Genomic DNA, 7,925 nt, shown 5'->3' with positions numbered 1-7,925 from the left:
AAATAGATATTAAGAACCACTGTACTGCACTGGGTGCCAGGATATAGCACCTGAGGCAGTCCCCTAGCTGCTGAAAAAAAAGGAGGAGGGGTTTTCCTCAGGGCCTTGTTGGATCTCTCTTAATTTAGACCAGTAAGTGGATGGTTGGGTACTATTTGCATGGCTTTCAAAATAAGACTTCAAAAATGTATTCCAGCCAGGGTCAGTCCCTGGCACAGCCCTCCTACAAGGCCTGCAAATTTCTGAGCCAGGGACATATCTATTCTGGCTCCAGCCTGATATCATGCATGCAGTGAAGTGACTGGGTGCCAAGCCTCTTCCATTGCTGCTGCCACCACTGCTCATGGCCCCTGGGCTGAGCTGGGCAAGGCTGAGTGCAGAGCACCCACACTAGGCACCAGCCTGCCCTCAGGATGCTCCTCCTGCTGCCTCCATCCCTACTGCATCTTGGGCCACCACAGCTGCCATGATAGGGGAAGGACACCAGGCCACCCCACACCACATCTACACCACCTTCCCATCAACCTTACCCTCCCTTCTAGGCCACCACTGCTACCAATAAGCCTGAAGACATGCCCATTTAAATCAAACCAACAAACTTACACATACACAAGACAAACTCACCCACACAAAGATAAAATCCAACTGCTGCAGGGCAAAAACAAAAGGTGAAGTCCAACAATCCCCTTGATCTCTCCCAAACAAGGGTCCCTGATTTCAAATGGAGAGAGAGAATTGACAACTGTGTGTGTCATATTGATTCACCAAGCAAATGCAAAACCAACTCCCAAAGGACAAAAAGAGAAGGTTAAGTCCAACAATCTCCTAGATCTCTCACATATGAGGGGCCCTCTTTTCACAAAAAATGCAAATAGAGAGACAGGGAATTCACAATCACACGTGTTGTGGCAACTCACTCAACAAAGGAAAAACCAACTCATGCACGACAAACAAAAGAAGGTGAAGTCCAACAATCTCCTGAATCTCTTGAAAATGCGGGTCGTTTTCCATTTAATCACACAAAATGCAAATTGAAGACAGAAAATTCATGACTGCACATGTTTTGACAACTCACCTGACAACAGACTCACAGACAAGACAGATGCATACTCACTCGCAGGGACCAAAGTCCAATGCATTTCTCTACTCCAAGCAAGCATTGAATGAAAGGTAGCTGATACCAGAGGGAAGTGGCGAGTGGCAGGGGAAGTCACTCAGGCAAAGATACCTGTGCAGCTGCCAGGGACTTCTGACTGCTCACACCCTCCCAGGGCCATCCAGCCACGGGCATAAGACTCCTGGCTGGCTCATAAAAATTGACACTGAACCCCTTAATCTCAAGTTCATGTGCCTGATGTGCAGCAAGCCAAACATTGAGACATCAGTGCTTGGAGAAAGAGAAAGGCCCCAATCAAGTTGACCAAGACAAGAAGGTGGGAACACGGGTTCACTCAAATCTGCCTTCCCAAGAGCAGAAAGCAGGGGGGTTCTATAGAGCTAAGGGGCTTGAGAGGTGGAGCTTTGGAGAAACAAAGGGGTCACTCCCAATAAGCCCCTGGGCAATCTCCGACAGCCAACAGGTGATCACAACCTCCCCAAATGTGTTCTCTTTTTCTCTGCAAAACAAACTCTCAAATCCTCGAGACCTGAGTCACCCCTCAAGTTAAACAACAAAATAGCAAATTGACAAGATTCATCTATGTCTGAATTGGGAACAAGATCAAAAGTCAATCATGTTGTTATCAAACAGCTACAGAAACCCTCAGTTACCCAACTTCAGAAGGGAGGTATCCTTATCACCAGAGATAGGGAATTTAGGGCCAAGAAAACTGTATAAACAAACCTTGTTACTTCTTCACTATTTACTTCTATTGAAAAAGAAATAACAGGCTCAAAATGGAGTCATTTTGCCCCCACAACAGCAAACCAAGACTTAATTGCAGCTTCAACTTCTTCCAAGAATGTGACCTTTAAATAGTCAATCTGAAATTTTCTGATTAACACTAATGAGGTAATCTTCATGATAAGACCCATGCCATGTCCTTCCCCGAAAAGAAGATGGCCTGACCTGAAACTCCATTTTTTTCTTTTGCTAATAACTTCCTTGTCGTACTCTTCTGTCTATAAAAATCTTCCATTTTGTACAACTCCCTGGTGTATCTCTACTTGCTAGAAGGGATGCTGCAAGTCCCTTATGAATCACTTAATAAAGCCAATTAGGTCTTCAAATTTACTCAGTTGGAATTTTGATTTTTAACCAACTTGGTGGCAGTGAGGAGATCCAAAGCAAACTTCCAGTGGCATTTGGGGACAATGAGAAGCAAAGTGTGACTCTTGTGAACCCCTTTTTGAGTTCACTGTCTTTCTTGCTGTTTCCAAGGGCCAGAGATAAGTTCCTGTCAATTCTCAGCTCCACTTCTCTTTGCATCAAGCACATGATCTAACTGGTTTTCTACAGTTCCCTATTTTATTGGAAATACCAGTCCTTGGTTCTGTTCCTGGATTCCACATTGGGAGCTGCTGACTCTTTAGTCTGCCATTCCCCGTTTGTTTGGAATCCTTCCCCAGATTCAACATTTGGAACTGCTGGTGGCACTTGCAGTTCTCCATCTTTTTTGGAATTAGTCCACAGTCAGCATTCTTTAGAGTCTGCTGGTTCAGTCCTCTCCCAAAGCCACAGATCCCCATAGAGGAAACTGTTGGTGCTTACTGACCAGAGTGTGATTGGGCCCAATTTAAGAGTTAGACTAGGTCTGGGATTGTAGTTGGGTCTATTATGGGCCACAGTAATGTCTAAACCTCAGCCCTTCATTCTATCCCCAGATTACATTGGTAACTGCTAGTGACAGCTATGGTTTTCCATTTCTTTGCAATCAGTCCACAGTCCCCATTCTTTGAGGTCTGCTGGTTCAGTCCTTTCATCAGCCCCTAGTTTTTTGGCTACTGCTGGTATCCACAGTTACATTTCTTCAGTTACTGTTAGTTTCTATTAATATGCACATGAGGTAAAGGCTATTGCTAGATAGGAATCTTGGAACACAGAAAGCTTCAAAAACTAGTAAGCATGAGTCAATCATTGAAAGGCTGTTAGAGCACTCACTACTTCAAGAAGACTCCCAAGATAGTATCATTTGATCACAGAATGGGTCAGATTGACACTAGGTCACTCACCAATGTCAAAAAACTTTCCATGCAGTGAGTTACATTGTAAACACCACACGATTCCCAACCCCACCACATGTTCCTCTTTGCTATTAGTTTGGCTCTGAGAAACCCGAAAGCCTAGCTAAAAGAAATGACTCTCTTTATGTCCCAAGACTTGAGTGTGCCACCTTCTGGCACATCTGCTTATTTTATATTTAAGAACTGTGGTCCTAGAAGCTGTAAATATCTACAAGAAATGAAAAGTCTTACTAAAGACAGCTTAGAGTTACAAAGGCCATATGGGGAATGATCCAATATGACAACATTGTTCATTTAAGGAGTGCAGTTGAAAGTAAGGGTTCCCATATAAAACAGAATGGGATATCTATTTTAATTGGTACACAGAAGATTCCAAAAGCCTTCAAGATTCCAAAATATCTTCATTGAAGGAATATTTGAAAACTCCAATAAAAAATTGAAGCCAAAAGAGGTATCTGAAACAGCACTTAAGCCTCCCCCATTATACCCTTCTAGGGGTCGCTTATCAAAACACCGGATAAGAAATTGCTGTCTCAATTGTAATCAAATGAGACACTGGAGTGGAGAATGTCTTCAAAGGTCTTATGCAAATTCTTCAATATCAATTTAGAATGCCTCCATATCTACCTTTGAAGGAGAGCCCTCTTATGGATCCCTTGCAAAGCTGAAGGTACTCAGAGGCATTTTTTGGTAACCTGCTGTTATTCTCTTAAACATCCAAGGAGAAAATAAGTTAAAATTAATAGGGCTGTTTAATACTGTCAAAAATATTTATTGTTTGTCCCAGGTGAAACCTAACAAGATATTTGAAAGAATTTAGTAATTTTATCATCAAAATTTGACCAAATTAGAACCCGATATTCAGAACCTGATAGGAAATATCTTTTAGACCTTTTCCCCTAAGCTAAATGTACCCAGGAGGAGACAAAGACACTACAATATAGGTGGATGGGTATGTCAATCTTTTAATACCATTTAAGCAGCAACCTAGTGCTTTGGGGACTAAAAAACAACTCTGTCTTATAAATCTCTATGAAACCAGAAATGTGGTGCAAGCAGAAATTCAAAAGCTTATCTATCTTTGCCATCCTCAAAACATCTATTCATTCCAAAATACTTGTAGATATTGGGATGTTAGAATTGTCCTGCACTTAAAAATTTAAATTATCCTAGACCTCTGATAATAGGCAGTATGTCTCAAAATCTGCATTTGAGAGAAAACTTCAATGCTTTTATCTGTGCCTTTGTAATGTAGATTTTCTACCCCCATCTTTTCTAGGAACTAAGCCATTCTTTGAAATGCAAGCTCTAGGTTGAAGTTTCTCATCAGAAGGAAAAAAATAAGAAGGGAGGTATGTGGAAATTCAGCAAATGAAAAGGCTTAAGTGTCTTCCCCACAAATATCAATAACTATAAGTTCTCTGTATCTGTCTGTATGTGGCTATATACTTATGTTGGAGATATGATTTCTTTTTTTTTTTTTTTTTAACCTCTGGAGGTATTACTAAAGTTAATTTATAAAAGAGCTCTATTTAATTGACTTAAAACAAACAAGCACTTATATAAATTAAAAATTAGATATTCTAGAGTTCTCAGAAATAAACAGAAACTACCCAAAATGCTTTTCAAGTTCACATAATCTAGGATAATCTTTGGTAAATAAAGCTAGTTTAAGTTGTTGTTTTAATTATAATAGATGTGTCTTTAGAGTTATCAGCATTAAATATAATACTTTTATTCTATCAAGGTTTACCAAAAGTCAGATAAACTCATGTTATCTCTTACAAATTTTGTCAGCAAGAGAAATACCCCGGGAAAACAGCTGACTTTGTTTCACAAAGATTTTTTAAAAAAAATTAATTTGTTATTGAGGTAATATTGGTTTATAACAGTATATAAACTTCAGATGTACATCATTATATTTTGACTTCTGTGTAGACTACATTGTGTTCACCACCCAAAGTCTACTTGCCATCCATCATCTTACACACATGCCCTTTTACCCTTCCACCTTCCCCCCTTCCCCTCTGGTAACCACCAATCTTTTCTCTGTGTCTATGTGTTTGTTATTGTGTTTTTGTCTTCCAAATATGAGTGAAATCAGATGGTATTTAGCTTTCTCCATCTAAATTATTTTCCTTACCCTAATACCCTCAAGTTCCATCCATGTTGACGCAAATGGCAAGATTTCATCTTTGTTATGGCTTAGTAGTATTCCATTATACATAAATGCACATCTTCTTTACCCAATCAACTGTTGATGGGCAGTTAACCAAGCCTTGGCTATTGTGAATAATACTGCAGTGAACATAGAGGTGCTAATATCTTTTTAAATTAGTGTTTTCATGTTCTTGGATAAATACCCAAAAGAGGAATAGCTGAATCAAATGATAGTCCTATTCTTAATTTTTTTGCGGAATCTCCGTACTATTTTACATAGAGACTGAAGCAGTTTGCATTACTACTAGCAGTGTATGAGGGTTCCTTTTTCGCCACATCCTCTGCAACAGTTGTTATTTCTTGTCTTTTTAATAATAGACATTCTTATGGGAATTAAGTGATATCTCATTGTGGTTTTCATTTGCATTTCCATAATAATTAGTGATGTTGAACATCTATTCATGTGCCTGTTGGCCATCTGTATATCTTCTTTGGAAAAATGCCTGTTTATATCCTCTGCCTATTTTTTGGTCAGATTTGTTTTTGTTGTTGAATTGCAGTTCTTTATATATTTTGGAAATTAACCCCTTGTTGGATATATGATTTGCAAACATTGTCTCCCAGTTGGTAAGTTGTCTTTTTGTTTTGTTGATGGTTTCCTTTGCTGTGCAGAAGCTTTTTCATTAAATGTAGCCCCATTTGCCTATTTTTTCTTGTGTTTTCCTTGTCTGAGGAGACATGATAATCAAAAAGATACTGCTAAAACCATGTCGAAGAACATACCGACTATGTTTTCTTCTAGGAGTTTTGTGGCTTCAGGTCTTACAATTAAGTCTTTAATCCATTTTGAGTTAACTTTTGTGTATGGTGTAAGATAATGATCTACTTTTGTTCATTTGCATGTGGCTGTCTAGTTTTTATAGCACCATTTATTGAAGTGACTCATTTCTCCATTGTATGTTCTTGGGTTCATTGTTGAAAATTAGCTCTCCATAGACGTGTGAATTAATTTCTAGGCTCCCAATTCTGTTCCATTGATCTGTGTGTTTTTGAGCCACTACTATGCTTTTTTGATTACTATAGCTTTGTAGTTTATTTTGAAATCAGGAAGTGGGTTAGCTCCAGCTTTGTTTTTTTTCCCCAAGATTGCTTTGGCTATTTGAGGTCTTTTGTTGTTCCATATAAATTTTAGGATTCTGTGTTCTATTTCCAGGAAGAATGTCATTAGGATTCAGATTAGGATTGCATTGAATCTGTAGATTTCTTTAGGTAATACTGACACTTTAACTAAGTCTATTCTTCCAGTCCATGAGCATGGAACATCTTTCCACTTCTTTGATTTCTTTCAATAATGTTTTACAGCTTTCAGTGTACAGGTCATTCACCTCCTTGGTTAAATTGATTCCTAGGTATTTTATTCTTTTTGTTGCAATTTTAAATGAGATTGTACTCTTTATTCCTCTTTCTGATAATTCATTTTTAGTTTATCAAAATGAAACTAATTTTCGTATATTGATTTTGTACCCTGCAACTTTACTGTATACATCTATTTTTTCTAATAGATTTTTGGTGGATTTTTTATGGGTTTCTATATAAAAAATTATGTCATCTGCAAAAGTAACAATTTAATTTCTTCCTTTCCAATTTGGAGACTTTCTTTTCTTTCCTTGCCAAATTTCACTTGCTAGGACTTCTAATACTATGTTAAATAAAAGTGTCAAAAGTGGGCATTCTTGTCTTATTCCTGTGCTTATAGGGATAGATTTTAGTTTTTCACCATTGAGTATGACATTAGCTGTGGATTTGTCATATATGGCCTTTATTACGTTGAGGCACTTTCCTTCTATACCTATTTTATTCAGAGTTTTTATCATATATGAATGCTGTATCTTGTCTAATGTGCTTTCTGCATCTATCAAGATGTCATGTGACTTTTATTCTTCATTTTTTTAATGTAGTGTATCACACTGACTGGCTTGCAAATGTTGAATGATCATTGAAACTCTGAACTAAATCCCACTTGAACATGGTGTTTTATCCTTTTAATGTATTGTTGTATTCAATTTGCTAATATTTTGTTGAGTATTTTGCATCTACATTCATCAGTCGTATTGGCCTGTAATTTTTTGTTTGTGTCTTCTCCTTGTCGGGTTTTGGTATGATGGTAATGTTGGCCTCTTAGAATCAGTTATGAAGCATCCCTTCCTCTTCAATTTTTTTAAAGAGTTTGAGAAGGATAGGTATTAATTCTTCCTCAAATGTTTGATAGAATTCACCAGGAAAGCATTTGGTCCTGGACTTTTGTTTTTGGGGAGGTTTTTGATTACTGTTTTGATCTCCTTACTAGTGATTGGTCTATTCATATTCCCTCTTTTTGATTCAATTTTGGAATGTTTTATAATTCTAAGAATTTATCCATTTCTTCTAGCTTATCCAATTCGTTGATGTATAGTTTTTTGTGGTACTCTCTTATAATCCTTTGTATTTCTGTGGTGTCCATTGTAAAGATATGCATATATCTTTAGAAATGATAAAATATTGTTATAAATTTGCTAAGCCACAAAATGCTGATGTAAAAGACA

Source organism: Equus przewalskii, chromosome X (genome assembly GCF_037783145.1).
Source record: "Equus przewalskii isolate Varuska chromosome X, EquPr2, whole genome shotgun sequence".
Classification (NCBI taxonomy): Eukaryota; Metazoa; Chordata; class Mammalia; order Perissodactyla; family Equidae; genus Equus; species Equus przewalskii.
Note: the sequence above shows the minus strand (reverse complement) of the source record.